Below are 16,342 nucleotides of genomic sequence, written 5' to 3' on the forward strand. Positions count from 1 at the left end.
TTATTTTCTAGTTCTCGGCGGACACAACATCTTTGTTGGTATGTGGTGCTGAGGATGGAACCCGGGCCGCACGCATGCCAGGCGAGCGCGCTACTGCTTGAGCCACATCCCCAGCCCGATTCTCAAGCATTTTATTGAGGATTTTTGCATCTAGGTTCATTAGAGATATTGGTCTGTAGTTTTCTTTCTTTGAAGTGTCTTTGTCTCGTTTAGGAATGAGGGTGATGTTGGCCTCATAGAATGAATTTGGAAGTTCTCCCTCTTTTTTCTATTTCCTGAAATAACTTGAAAAGTATTGGTATTAGTTCTTCTTTAAAGATTTTGTAAAACTCTGCTGTATACCCATCCAGTACTGGGATTTTTTTGGTTGGTAGTCTTTTAATGGCTCCTTCTATTTCCTCAATTGATATTGGTCTGTTTAGGTTGTCTATATCCTCCTGACTCAATCTGGGCAGATCATATGACTTAAGAAATTTATTGATGCCTTCACTATCTTCTATTTTATTGGAGTATAAGGATTCAAAATAATTTCTAATTATCTTCTGTATTTCTGAAGTGTGTGTTGTGATATTGCCTTTTTCATCCAATATGCTAGTAATTTGAGTTCTCTCTCTTCTTCTCTTCATTAGCATGGCTAAGGGTCTGTCAATCTTATTTATTTTTCAAACAACAAACTTTTAGTTTTGTCAATTTTTTCAATTGTTTCTTTTGTTTTGATTTAATTAATTTCAGCTCTGATTTTAATTATTTGTTGCGTTCTACTACATTTGCTGTTGTTTTGCTCTTCTTTTTCTAGGATTTTGAGATGAAGTGTGAGAACATTTATTTGTTGGTTTTTTTCTTTTTTAAGGAATTAACTCCAAGCAATGAATTTTCCTCTTAGAACTGCTTTCATTGTGTTCCATAGATTCCGATATGTTGTCTCTGTGTTTTCATTTATCTCTAAGAATTTTTTAATTTCCTTCTTGATGTCTTTTATAACCCATTGATCATTCAGTAACCTATTGTTCATTCTCCAAGTGATGCATGATTTCTCCTTCTTTCTTTTATCATGGATTTCCAATTTCATTCCATTATGATCAGATAAGATGCATGGTATTATCTCTACTCCTTTTTACTGTCTAAGAGTTGCCCTGTGACATAATATATGATCTATTTTTGAGAAGGATCCATGTGCTGCTGAGAAAAAGGTGTCACTGCTTGATGTTGGGTGGTATATTCTATATATGTCAATTAAGTCTAGGTTATTAATTGTATTACTGAGTTCTATAGTTTCTGTATTAAACTTTTGTTTGGAAGATCTGTCCAGTGGTGAGAGAGGTGTGTTGAAGTCTCCCATAATTATTGTATGGTGGTCTATTAGACTCTTGAACTTGAGAAGAGTTTGTTTGATGAACATAGCTGCACCATTGTTTGGGGCATATATATTTAATATTGTTATGTCTTGTTGGTGTATGGTTCCCTTGAGCAGTATGTAGTGTCCCTCTTTATCCCTTTTGATTAACTTTGGCTTGAAATCTATTTTATTTGATATGAGTATGGACACTCCTGCTTGTTTTTGAAGTCCATATGAGTGATATGATTTTTCCCAACCTTTCACTTTCAGTCTATGTATGTCTTTTCCTATCAAATGCTTCTCCTGTAGGCAGCATATTGTTGGATCTTTTTTTTGATCCATTCTACTAGCCTGTGTCTCTTAATTGGTGAGTTTAAGCCATTAACATTTAGGGTTATTATTGAGATATGGATTGTTCTTCCAGCCATATTTGTTTATTTATGTTACTTAACATGGTTTGTTTTTCCTCTTTGATTATTTTCTCCCTTTCTGTACTACCTCCCACTGTTGGTTTTCATTGTTATTTTCCATTTCCTCTTCCTGTAATGTTTTGTTGAGGATGTTTTGGAGATGGTTTTGTAGCTGCAAATTCTTTTAACTTTTGTTTATCATGGAAGGTTTTAATTTCATCTTCCATCCTGAAGCTTAATTTCGCTAAATACACAATTCTTGGTTGGAACCCATTTTCTTACAGCGTTTGAAATATGTTGTTCCAGGATCTTCTAGCTTTCAGAGTCTGTGTTGAAAGATCAGGTGTTATCCTGATTGGTTTACCCCTAAATGTAATCTGCCTCCTTTCTCTTGTAGCTTTTAAAATTCTCTCCTTATTTTGTATGTTGGGCATCTTCCTTATAATGTGTCTAGGTGTGGATCTCTTATGCTTTTGCACATTCGGCATCCTGTAGGCTTCTAGGATTTGGGATTCTGTCTCATTCTTCATGTCTGGGAAGTTTTCTCCTATTATTTCATTGAACAGATTGCTCATTCCTTTGGTTTGGACCTCTATACCTTTCTGTATCCCAATGACTCTTAAGTTTGGTCTCTTTATGTTATCCCATATTTCTTGGATGTTCTGCTCATGATTTCTTAACAGTCTTGCTGTGCTGTCTATGTTCTTTTCAAGTTGAAATACTTTGTCTTCATTGTTTGATGTTCTATCTTCTAAGTGTTCTACTCTGCTGGTAGTATTCTCCTTTGAGTTTTTAATTTGGTTTATTGCTCCCTGCATTTCTCAGATTTCTGTTTGTTTGTTTTTTATAACCTCTATCTCCCTGTATAATTCATCTTTTGCTCCTTGGATTTGTTTATGTAATTCATTGTCGAAGTGATATTTCATTGTCTGATTTTGCTGTCTAATGTCTTCTTTGAGACTCCAGATCATCTGAAGCATGTAAATCCTGAATTCTTTATCTGACATTCCATCTGCTGCAGATATTTCCTCTTCTAAAGTTGAGTTGACCTGCATTGCTTGTGGTCCTTTTTTTCCTTGTCTTTTCATACTGCTCGCATTTCTTTATGCTTGGTGAAACTGTTGTGTTATTTAATTTTCCCCCTATATATTTATATTGCTCTTGTATACTTGCAAAGTCTCCCTTGCACGCATGGGCGGCGGCTGTGCTCCTCCTCAAATTGGGGTGTGTGTCTATCACGCTGGTGGGCCGCTGGGCCCCTTCTCCGGGTCTCATGGTCTGCCTAACTTGCAGGCACAGGTGGTGGCTGTGCCCCTCCTCCAATTGGGGTGATCTTTCAACTATGCCTGCGGGCTTCTGGGCCCCTTCTCTAGTACACGCGGTCTACCTGCCTTGCAGGCAGCACTTGGGCCCTTCCTCCAATTGGGGTGATGTGTCTACCACGCAAGCAGGCCACTGGGCCTGTTATCCCGGTTGGTCACAGGTCTGCCTACTTTGCAGGTGTGGGCGGCAGCTCTGCCCCTCCTCCAATTGGGGTGATTTGTCTACCACGCTGGCGGGCCGCTGGACCTGTTCTGCTGGTCGGTCGCAGGTCTGCCTACCTTGCAGGCACATTAGGCGGCTCTCTCTAAGATGTTATAATGATGTAGTTTGATGTAGATATATTGCCATCCAGTATTCTGGCCACTCCATGAGCTCCTTTAGTTGTGAGCACTTTAGTTCTTGGAACTTTTCTTGATTTTTATTGCCATTCTCTCACCCTTGTACATGAAGCTCTTCTTTGGAGATGTGTATGTGTACACATACACAAACACACATATAAATATTTATAAATTTGTTATTTGTACTCATGGGAATTAAAAATTCAGTGTCATGCACTTGCTTGGCAAGCATACTTCTTCTTCAGTTCCCTTAACTTTTCTTTATTGTTCTTTTTTCCTTCAAAAACCTTCTAAGACATTTTCTTGTCTTTTTCTTCTTGAATAAGTAAATTACTCCAATTGTGAGATCATGTTTTAATATTCAAGAAGTCTGATTTTCTATTCCTTTGATTAAATTTTTTAAATGATTATATGATGCTCTTTTATTGTGGATATCCATAAATTTTTCTCATTAAGGGTTCTTTACTCTATTTGGCCTCTAACCTCTGTAGAAATACAATGTGACCCTCATATATAACCTTAAATTTTCTATAGCAACATAAAAATTAAAAATAAAGTGAAGTGAATTTTAATATATCATTGAACATTTTGAATATCTAGGTTTTTAAATTATGAGGTATTTTGTTTCTTTATTTATTTGTATTTCATAACTTTTTTTTTTAAATCTGGTATCTATTTTTCATTTAGAGTAAATCTAAATTTAGATCAGTTCCTTTTCCAGTACTCTTTCACCATATCAGACTAGTTGCCAGCATATTGACAGTATCATTTTACACCTTCAATTTGTTCTTTTTCTACTCATTTTGAATTTTATCTTTCATGGTGCCTAGATATATTAGAGTTTGGACTTGAAATAGCTTTGGAAGCACTTGAACACATCAAGGCTTTTTAGAAACTTTGAACTTCACTATAAAGTGGTCTAGGTGGACTGTTTGGTATATGCCTAACTACATGTCTCTAGTTCCCTGTTCTGGCACTGCTGTGATCCTCCTGAGAAGGCATTTTATTTAATTTTAGATGGACACAATATTTTTAATTAATTAATTTATTTTTTTGTGGTGATGAGGATCAAACCTAGTGCCTCACACATGCCAGATGAGTGTACTACAATGAGCCACAACCCCAGTCCCCCAGGAAAGGTTTTTTTTTTTTTTTCCTTTCCTAGAGATACAGTACCAATACTTTGGGAGCCAGGGTTACTAAGACTGTAGGATCTGTGTTTTCAGTGTCCATATAGCCAACATATCCCCATTTGAAGACAGTTACCTCTCTGTACCTTATGTTTGGCATTGCCTCTATTCAGAGAGCCTCTGTATCCCATTGCCCAGAGAAAAATTTTCCAGAGTTTCAGAAAGGAGATTGCTCTAGCACATGGAGTGGAGACAGGATTCTATAAAGAGCTAAGCTTTCTCAGCTGGCCCACCTGCAACCTAACCCAAGATCAGAGGACCTGGTAGTGATTGTCCAGGTCCCTTTAGGATTCTGAAAATCATGTTGAGTGACAAAGTGTCAGTTCTCTTGAAAATGATGCATCAGGACTTATTCATATGCTTTTCTACTTGTGAATTGTTGCTTTTTATTTTTTTTCTATTTTCCTAGTCCTTATGAGCCTACTGTATTTTAGTGGAATTGCAGGAGGGAAAAAATTAAGTATAAATTTCTGGATCTACAATGTTAGCCAAGGAAAGCATTTATAACCCTTTAATCACATTCTACAGACCCTTCAACTGAGAATTGGAGGTTGATACCTTTGAATGACTATAAGTCTCATAATGTGTCATCCTTAATCTTGTTTAGTCAGTCAGGAAGAGGAGATGAATTGGCTCCAATACAATAAACTTACATTCTGTTGAGGAATTTTTGTATGTCTAAGACTTTCATTTGGGAAAGTGTGCTCAATTCTTGAAATAGTGTTAGAGAGTAGCCTTTATCTGACTCATTGACCTAAAGCTCCAAGAGGTGAAGTGAGTTGCTTCAGATCCCAGAGTGGTGAAGATAGAAACTGATCACAGGGCAACACTCTAACTTCCTACAGATTTTATAGGACATCAGGTAGCTAACGGTTCACTGAATTTTCTAGTGTAGATCAATAGAAAGATTGAAATTCATTATGACAGTGGATATTTGTTGTAAGAACTTTTTCTTTTGATCTATTCATGGCAAATCATCCTGTTCTAAAGTTTCTTGAGATGTTGACAGTATGTTTTTGTAGGTCATATTATCTTGTGCTGATCTTCATTTTTGCCCAAGTAAAATCTATGCCCTTTACACTTTGGTATTTTTACCCCTTACTCATAAAATCCATGGATTTCTGATTCATTTTATAGATTTTGTGCACTATTCTATGTTTGTTCCAATAAAACAGCTGAAGATTATGCTATTTGGGGGGCAGATGTGAATATAATGTGTTTAGGATAGAGATGAAGAGTATTAAAATCCCATAATGAAGCTTAAAGTTTAAACTTCATTTAAAGTTTAGAATTTCACCTATTGTCTATTAATTTGTTATTAACATAAATATAATTTATAGTCAAGATTTTGATTTGCTTTCTAAGTCACTTCTCTACCAAACATATATATTTTATTTTATGGGCAGTGATGAAGTTCAGTACTAGAGTGCTTGCATAGCATGCTTGAGGTCCTAGGTTCAATCCCCAGTACTGAAAAAGATATCAATAAATACAGATTGACGTTAGATTTTGTTAATCTAAAGGGACATGCTAAATTATTTGAGTAATTCTCACTTATAGTTGACTTTAACAAAGAAAACAGGCAGACGAGCGATTTTTTTCAAAATATTTATTTTTGGGTTGTAGCAGAATGCAATACCTTTATTTTATTTATTAATTTTTATGTGGTGCTGAGGATCAAACCCAGGACTCCATATGTGCTAGGCAAACACTCTACCTCTGAGCCACAACCTCAGCCCAAATGTATTTTTAATATTATTTTGTTTCTTTAGCTACCAGCACCATTGGTTTTATTCCAATGGTACCAGGAATTTATGGAGCTTGCAAATATCATCCAACATATTAACCAAGAACAGGACACCAAAAGGGACAACTCTGAAGACAACATATCTCCAAATATGTGTATGGAAATCAACCAAACTCTTCTCAAAACCAAGGAACTTATAAGACAATTGCCACCATCCAATTTTGACACTCTACGTTACCTTATCATCCATCTTAAGAGGTAAGAATTTTTATACCATCTTAACCATTTTTAATTGAACAGGACAATAGTGTTCAGTACATTTATGTTGTTATGGTATGATTTTCAAAATAATTTTTAGGATGTTTTTATTATGTGTTGGGAGAGAGAGACATTGAATACATCTTCATGCAGCAAACATGGTACCCTCAGATGCTTCTTGTGTGCCAGGCTCTGGCTGGTGAAACTAGGATGGAAACATCGGGTTTCTGCTATTTGTGGGCTCATCATCTTAGTGTACAGATCTATATATAACCACAGTTCACCATCATCCTTTTTCTAGTAGCTGTGCACAGCTTGTAGGCATGCAGAGGTAGTTTGGGGGTAGGGATAGAGCAGAAGAGGCAAAAGGCCTTGTGTCTGATTTTAGGAACTGAGGGGTGACTTGGAAGTGAATGTGCAGAAGAGCATACGAGGCAGAGAGTAATAAACATGGAGACACAAGAAAGCATTTTACATTTAGAAAATTTGATTTCATTAGCCTACAATATAACAAGCAGTAGCAGGAACTGTGCTACCCTTCCTAGAGACTTGATAAAAAATCTTACCTCCCTGGCAAATGAGTTGACCATATTGTTTCTATACCCACTAAAGAACTTGGAATCAGGAATTTCACATATTCAGATTTGCCTGCTAGACGTTTCTGTCAGCAATTAAGATATCCTTTTTAAATTTTTTTAAATTTATTTTTTGTGGCTGGAATTGTGGCTCAGCAGTAGAGCATGTGTAAGGTGTGCAGGGCCCTGGGTTTGAACCTCAGCCCCACATACAAATAAATAAATAAAATAAAAATTACGAAAATTATTAGTTCAAATCAGTTATACATGACAGCAAAATGCTTTTCAATTCATTGTACACAAATGGAGCACAAATTTGAATTTCTCTGTACATGATGTAGAGTCATACCACATGTGCCATCATACATGTACTTAGGGTAATGATGTTCCTCTCATTCCACCATCTTTCCTACCCCATATCCCTCCTCTTCCTTCCCTCTCCTGAGCCCAATCCATATTCCTACATGCCCAGAGACCCAATTATGTATCAATATTTATTTATCAGAGAGAATTTTCGCCTTTGATTTTGGGGGATTGGCTTACTTCATGATATTCACCAACTCCATCCATTTACCTGTAAATGCCATTATTTCATTCTCTTATAATGCTGAGTAATAGTCCATTGTGTATATATACCACAGTTGTTTTTTAATTATTCATATGTTGAAGGGCTTCAAATTATTCCATGAAATAGAAAAGGAGGAAACCCATCCAAACTCATTCTGTGAAGCTAGTATCAACCTGATACCCAAACCAGCCAGAGACATATCAAGGAAAAAAATTTCAAAGCTATATCCCTGATGAACATAGATGCAAAAGTTCTCATTAAAATTCTGGCAAATCACATACAAAAACATATGAAAAAAACAATGCACCATGATCAAGTTGTGTATTCCAGGGATGCAAGGTTGGTTTGACATACAGAAATCAATAAATGTAATTCATCACATCATTAAACTTAAAGAGAAGAACCCTATGATTATATAAATTGATGCAGAGAAAGAATTTGACAAAATACAGTACCTTTTCATGTTCAAATCATTAGAAAAACTAGGGGTAGTAGGAATATACCTCAACATAGTAAAAGCTCTCTATGCTAAACCTAAGGCTAACATCATTCTAAATGAAGAAAAATTGGAAGCATTCCGTCTAAAAATTGTTCAACATAATCCTTGCCACTCTAGCCAGAGCAATTAGATGAAAGAAATTCAAGGAAATATGAATAGGAAAAGAAGAACTCAACTTATCATTCTTTGCCAATTACATATTTTTATACTTGGAGGATCCAAAAAACTCCACCAGAAAACTTCTAGAATAATAAATGAATTTGGCAAAGTGGCAAGATATAAAATTAATACTCAGAAATCAAATGCATTTCTATACATCAGTGATGAATCCTCTGAAAGACAAATAGCAAAACTCCTCCTCCCTTGTCTAGCATATGTCTGAAAACAAAGACAGTCCATTACCTCTCTGCAAAGAAAAGCACTGGACTCACTGAGTCCATTTATCTGATTTGATATATATAGTGAATCTATCTATCTATCTATCTATCTATCTATCTATATCTCTATATAGTTATATAGATATAGATATATTCACTATATATTATATATATAGATAGATATATTATATATATATATATATATATATATATATATATATATATATATCTCACAGCTTTTTTACCCATAGATAAATCTAGTGTCATCCTGATAGCTAAACCAGGGAGACATATATTTCCTTAGATAGTCATAGAAATAATAAGCTGAGAGTGTTTGAAGTAAAACCAGAACATTGATAGTGTCAATAGAATAGAGAGATGTTCAGGAGAGAATCATTTAGGCTAGAAAACTAGGTGAGGGCATCTGGGAGTGTGGCTAGTGATAGAATACTTGCCTAGCACATGTGAGACACGGGGTTTGATACTCAGCACTGCATAAAAATAAATAATTAAAATAAAGGTATTTTGTCCATCTGTACATAAAAATTATTTTTTTTAAAAGAAAACTAACTGGGCAGTGAAAGCGAAATTGACAGTGATTTTTCAGGTTCCAGTATAAGAAATGGGGAGTATATCCCACATACAAAGATGGAGCAATTTTTAGGGGTGTTTTTCTTCCTTCTGCTACTGAGTTCAGTAGTTCCTTCTACTTACATGCATTTTATCATAATATAGTACTCTGAAACTCAGTTTGGTGTGTGGTAAGTATCATAATGAAACAAAGGATTCTTTCCCTATACCCACTAAACTTGACCCTTGACAAATGTTTTGTAGTCTTCTATAGCCCATGTTATCTCCACCCTTCTCAAGTCATAGTAAACTACAATTAAGGACCTCTATTAGGCAAATCTCATACACTTTATGTGTTCTTCTTTTAAGGGTTGTAGTCCATTCTGAAGAAAATCTGATGAACTCAAAAAACTTGGGTGTGGTATTTGGACCCTGTCGGATGAGGCCCAGGCCTACAACCACTCCTGGTTCCATCTCCTCCTCCCTTGTTGCATATGCCAATCAGGCCCTTTTGGTAGAGTTCCTCATTACCAATGCACAGATGATCTTCGATGGGTCCCTCGAGCCACAAAATATTTCATCTAGTACTGATGTTGTTGCACCTCCGGTGGATAAAAGCCCTCCTTCCAAACCTTCAACAGAAGATTCCACAAAGTCACAATATTTTTCTACAAAGAAAGTGAGTTTTGACCATTACAGAATTGCATTAAATTTGTGATGTTTATATTAACAAGTTAATAGTCTTTGAACTGTTTGTTTTGAGATGTGTTTTGCTTTTAGTTTAAAACTTTTCTTGTATCAATAGGATATCCACACTGCAGATATTGAAATTAAAAATTATGAATTGACTATATCATTTGAGAAATCAGAATGCAAGCAAAATGCATTGGAAAAATGGGATGCATGTCTCATTGGTGAGTGGTCATGTAACATATATGTTTGCATATTTCAAACCTTGCCAAGAAGTCATGATTAAAAACCAAGGTGAGGTCTGGGCTTTTAGCTCGGTGGTAAAATGCTTGCCTTGGCATCTGTGAGGCCATGAGTTGGATCCTCAGTACCATATAAAACAAATAAATAAAGATAAAAATATTGTGTCCATCTACAATATTCATCCTTTAAAAAAAATCAAGGTGTTTTAAATTGAGGTAAGTTCAAACTTCAAGGTTCTATTAGTTAACTTTTCTAGCCATTGAGAAAGTTTAATGAATGTCATTAAAATGCTTTGTTTCTTTCTTGTAAAAAGATATCTTGAAATTCATAAATTATTTTTGTTCTCTTTCTGAAATTTGTTTTCACCTTTACTTCTTTGTCATCAATTAAAATCAAAGCAGAAAAAAGAAGCTGGACTCCTGAAACAAAAAAATAGACTAAAATTCATTGATGTCCCTTTACCTGTGGCCTAACTTTAGCACATTAAGCACACATGTCTTCCATTTTCTTGGCTCCAGTCTTTTTGTTCACTGTTTTTTGACCGTTTGATTTCAGTGAATGTTTTCTCATAAGCGGGTTGAAAAACTTTCATTCATTACTGTTTTAGTAGAGCTAAATCAGAATTTTTCAATATATAGTCATAAATGTTAAATTTGATATATAAAATTAATGAAATATCAATGAGTGTAGCCTGAGAAAGTCTGAAAACAAAGACAGTCCATTACCTCTCTGCAAAGAAAAGCACTGGACTCACTGATTCAATTTATCTGATTTGATCTTATTAGCACTTCTGTGCTATGAACCTTGGCCTCATTTAAGCCATAGCTAACAGTCTGAGGAAGGCAAATAATGCCATGTGTCATGTCTCTAAATTATTGTTTATTCAAGATTTGAACCTCATCCTTTCTCATTCCTAAATGAAATCTTGTTTTGCTGTCCAATGAAATTGGATTCCCAGGTAGGTATAATAATAACAATAAATAATTTTAATATATTTGAAGATTTCATTACATACCAGGTATTCTGAGCCTTGTCTTTATAAGATCATTAACACCACCTGCCAACATATGTCCACATAGGAGTTTGTCTTGACAGAAGAAGGCAGGTAGGGCTAGTGCACTAGGCTTGCCCAGGGCAGAACTGGAGCAGGGGCTGAGACAGCACCCAGGCAGCTAGAAGTGGTGCTAGAACTTCTGCAGGACTGTAAATATGTTCTAGTGGTTGCCATCCAACCACAATGGCTCAGCTCCCTTCTATCAATGTGGAGAAGGGCGCAGGACAGCAAATCACATGAGCACTGCCTGGGAACCAGGGAAGAAAGGCCAGAAGCCTCAGGTGAAGAAGGAGGTCAGATGAGATGATGACCTGCAAATGATGCTGGTGTGCACCTGTCTGCAAACCACTGCTCAAAGATATGGGAGAAGGATCAGGTGACACAGATGAGGACTGTGGGCTAGAACAGGGCTGTTGGAAAGCCATCAGACCCATAGCAAGGTACACAGTTTTCTGATGTTTCACAGCAGTGAAATGAGGATCATGGCCAGAGGGATGCCCTTTTCTAGCAACAGGAGCTTCTGGGGTATATGCAGCAAAGACAGAGTGTGAGAAGCTAGGCTTCTAGGGGAGAAAACAGGGACCTTGGGACCAGACTAGAGGAGAAAGAGAAGGAGGTAAATCTGGAGTCTCCAGGACCAGTAGCACAATGGCAATTTTGACAGCTCTTAAATCTTCCTTTGTTCAGAGGATGTTGCCATGTAATAGTGGATCAGCTGGGAGAGCATCCAAGTCCTCTCTGGTGTGTTACCCTCAGTATGGACAGAATGTAGCTGGAAAGCATATTAAGTGACAGACAAAGTCTTTGGGATTCAGGATATGGCATTTCTTGGTGTACAGAATAGTGTTATTTTTCTAGAGTTACCATTGTCTGTCTGTTGAAATCAGGAACATCTTAACCCTGAAAATATTCATTCACGGGTAGTATATTAAAACAAGTTACTATAGGAAGTGTTTTTTTTTTTTAATTTATGTGATTTGTGACTATTAGTTCTATTAAGATAAATTTTTAAAAGTAATTCTTTAATTAAAAATGTACCTTTAATATTGTATGGATTTTTGATTCCTCTGCATAGATAACTGAGAAAATAATGTTGGAAAAATATGTAAGACTCTGTTGTTTGAGAGAATGCCCATCAATAAATAACCACACTTCCTTATTAACCAAGCTCCATGAAGTTAAAAAAAAATCTCTTTTTTTCTGATCACAAGGAACTTAAATCACCATCACAAAAGATGGACAATACATGTAAAACCACGAAACCACTTAGTCTGAAATCTGATGTGACAACAAATGATATAAAGAGGCCTATGCCAAGCACCAAGATCAGATGTTTCTGTTTGCCTATAGATAGGTTCCATCTTGCAAGGTCTCCTAATGAGAAAAACAGCAGAAATGTGGGAAATGTCAATTCAGACAAGTTTTGCCAAAATCTTACCTTTGAAGGACTTAATAGAAAAGATACCCCTACTTCTGTTGGCTCCCAATTTAATGGTTTTGATCAGCAGATTCCACAAAAAAATCAGGGACAACAATGTGAACCAAAGAACTTAACTGGCATGAGTGCAGTGATTGTGCCAAGTGTACTCCAGGAAAATGTGACAATGAGCATCAAGGTTAGTGGTGACCATTCCAATGATGACACACAGCCCAACATGCCAGCTGTTTCAGCAAGAGAAACAACAGTGAGACTGTCCTCTCATTCTCACCATCTTTCTCCAGCAAGAGCACCCAGAATACTGCAACTCCAACTCGGGACAACATTTTACAAACCACCTACCCCGATCAGCAAAGTCAGGGGGACTGAGGAGAGACCAGCTTCACCTTCAGCAGCAGTGCCTCCTAGTACAGCTCTTACTCCCCTGAGTCATGTGGAGAAAGATGTTCCAGAGGCAGACAGCACATCAGCTTATGCTTTGAAGCCAGCTGCTGAGCCTAAAGAGAACTCTGAGGAGCTCGGCCTGCCTGACATGAATCCAATGTGCCAGGGACTCAGGCTAAAACAAATAGAAGAGTGTCAAGACCTTGAATTTGAAATGCCACAGTTTGTGTAGGGTGGACAAAATTCACTTTTTCTTTTTCTTGTTTCGTTTTTATGTATTGTGTTTATTTTATGAAAGAATGCAGTGAAAGAACCCCTTTTGTATAGGATTGCCAAAGTGTATATTTTGCCTTTTTGCCTTGAATTGTGTTTACTAGTCATATAGAATGGTAGTGTTTTAGTCATATAGAATGATAGTGCCTCACTGGTATTGTCTTTAAATTCTGTGTTTTTGAGGTTATGCATAAAATAAGTATTATAATTTTAAATTTAAAATAATTTTCTCTATAAAATGATTCATGTAAATGCATCTTTAATGTATAATATTGCTCTCAAAAAATAGGGGGCAGTAGGGGAAAATGAGCTTTATTTTGGAGAAAACCTGGTCCTGAATCATGAAATGCTTCTGAATGCATGTGCCTGAAAAATCTTGATTGGGTATGAATATATATTTTTTCCACATAATGTTCTAGTGCACCTTTGACCAATTGTGTTGTTATAGCATGTATGGAAGCATTGGCAATTCACTTAACTTTTTAAAATTTACATAGTGGCCTAAAAGCTTGCAAATCTGTGTTTACTAGCATTCTACTTGTCAATTTTTACTTATGGTAATTAATATCATTGTAGAAAGAAAATGCACTTCAATACGAAAAAGTTTGAGACATTGGCAGAGACAACACAGACTGACAGAGTTGAGGCATCTCGAGTGTGAGAGACCTATACCCTCACTCCTCTCAGCTGCGGCCTGTTGCTGCATTGCCTGGGACTTCTGGCTGTCTGCTGAGGAGAGCAAGTGGCCAACAGCTAGGGAAAGATGAAGCTTTCTCTGGTGGCCATGGTTCTGCTGCTACTCTGCGCAGCACAGATGAGGAGGATGACAAAAAAACGACATGGGTACCGTGCTGGGCATCAACCTGGGGACCACTTACTCTTGCATCGGGGTGTTCAAGAATGGCCACTGGAGATCATCTCCAATGATCAGGGCAACCGCTTCAGGCTGTCTAATGTGCCCTTCACCCCTGAAGAAGAATGCCTGGTCAGCGCGATACAGTCAAGAACCAGCTCACCTCCAATCCTGAGAACATGGTCTTTGATGCCCAGTGGCTCATTGGCAGCAATGGGAATGACCCTTCTGTGCAGCAAGACATTAAGTTCTTGCCTTTCAAAGTGTTTGAAGAGAAACATAAGCCATACATTCAGGTTGATATTGGAGGTGGGCAAACTAACACATTTGCTCCAGAAGAAATCTCTGCTATAATTCTCACTAAAATGAAAGAGGCTTATTTGGGAAGAAGGTTACCCATGCAGTTGTTACTGAACCAGTCTATTTTAATGATGCCAGTGGGAAGCAACCAAAGATGCTGGAACTATTGCTGGCCTGAATGTTATGAGGATCATCAATGAGCCTACAGCAGCTACTATTGCTTATTGCCTGGATAAGAGGGAGGAAAAAAAGAACATCCTGGTGTTTGATCTGGGTGGTGGAACCTTCTATGTGTCTCTACTCCCCAATGACAATTTGATGTCTTCAAAGTCATGGCCACCAATAGAGATACTCATCGAGGTGAAGAAGACTTTGACCAGCATGTTATGGAGCATTTCATCAGGCTGTACAAAAAGAAGACTGGCAAATATGTTAGGAAAGAAAACAGAGCTGTGCAGAAACTCCAGCATGAAGTAGAAAAGGCCAAGTGGGCCCTGTCTGCCCAACATTAAGCAAGAATTAAAATTGAGTTCTTCTATGAAGGAGAAGACTTTTCTGAAACCCTGACTCAGGCAAAATTTGAAGAGAAAACATGGACCTGTTGTGGTCTACCATGAAACCTGTTCAGAAAGTACTGGAGGATTCTGACTTGTAGAAGTCTGATATTGATGAGATTGTTCTTGTTGGTGGCTCTAGTCAAATTCCAAAGATTCAGCAACTTGTTAAAGAGTTCTTCAATGGCAAGGAACCATTCTGTGGCATAAACCCAGATGAGGCTGTTGCATATGGCGACACTGTCCAGGCTGGTGTACTCTCTGATGATCAAGATACAGGTGACCTTGCTCTGCTTGATGTATGTCCCCTGACATTTGGTATTGAAACTGTGGGAGGTGTCATGACCAAAGTGATACCAAGGTACACTGTTGTACCCACCAAGAGTCTCAGATCTTTTCTACAGCTTCTGATAAGCAACCTACTGTTCCAATCAAGGTCTATGAAGGTAAAGGACCCCTGAAAAATGACAACCACTTTCTGGGTACATTTGATCTCACTGGAATTCCTCCTGTGGGGTCCCCCAGATTGAAGTCACTTTTGAGATACATGTGAATGCTATTCTTTGAGTGACAGCTGAAGACAAAGGTACAGAGAACAAAAATAAGATTACAATTACCAATGACCAAAATTGCTTGACACTTGAAGAAATTGAAAAGATGGTTAATGATGTTGAGAAGTTTGCTGAGGAAAACAAAAGACTCAAGGAGCATACTGATAGTAGGAATAAGTTGAAAAGATATGCCTACTCTCTAAAGTATCAGATTGGAGATAAAGAAAAGTTGAGAGGCAAACTTTCCTCTGAAGATAAGGAGACCATGGAAAAAGCTGTAGCGGAAAAGACTGAATGGCTGGAAAGCCGCCAAGAAGCTGACATTGAAGACTTCAAAACTGAAAAGAAGGAACTAGAAGAAATTGTTCAGCCAATTAGCAGCAAATTCTATGGAAGTGTAGGCCCTCCCCCAACTGGTGAAGAGGATACAGCAGAAAGAGATGAATTGAAGACACTGATCTGCTAGTGCTGTAATATGTAAATACTGGACTCAGAACTTTCATTAGGAGAAAACTGAGAGAACTTAAGTCTTGAATGTAATTGGAATCTACACCACAGATTGGAGTTGAAAATGCTATAGCCCAAGTGGCTGTTTACTGCTTTGCATTAGCAGTTGCTCAGATGTTTTGGGGAAGAGAGAGAGGAGGAATTGGCTATCTTAAAAAACTGGATATAAAAATATAGGTCAGAATATGTGTTCACCTCAGAAATGTTCAATTTAATGATTGGGTCATGCACATCTGGTGTAGGAACTTTTTTTCTACCATAAGTAACACCAATAAATGTTTGTTATTTAAAAAAAATATACTAA

The 16,342-nt window shown here is 37.2% G+C and overlaps 2 pseudogenes; both read left to right on the plus strand.

Moving 5' to 3' along the window:
• Nucleotides 1-13,232, plus strand: part of LOC144249299 (rho GTPase-activating protein 29-like) — a 28,519-nt pseudogene extending 15,287 nt beyond the window's left edge.
• Nucleotides 13,233-14,106: 874 nt separating this feature from the next.
• LOC144249300 (endoplasmic reticulum chaperone BiP pseudogene) lies at nucleotides 14,107-15,997 on the plus strand (annotated as a pseudogene).
• The last annotated feature ends 345 nt before the right edge of the window (nucleotides 15,998-16,342 follow it).

The sequence above is a fragment of the Urocitellus parryii genome, chromosome 11 (assembly GCF_045843805.1).
Source record: "Urocitellus parryii isolate mUroPar1 chromosome 11, mUroPar1.hap1, whole genome shotgun sequence".
In the NCBI taxonomy this organism is placed as follows: domain Eukaryota; kingdom Metazoa; phylum Chordata; class Mammalia; order Rodentia; family Sciuridae; genus Urocitellus; species Urocitellus parryii.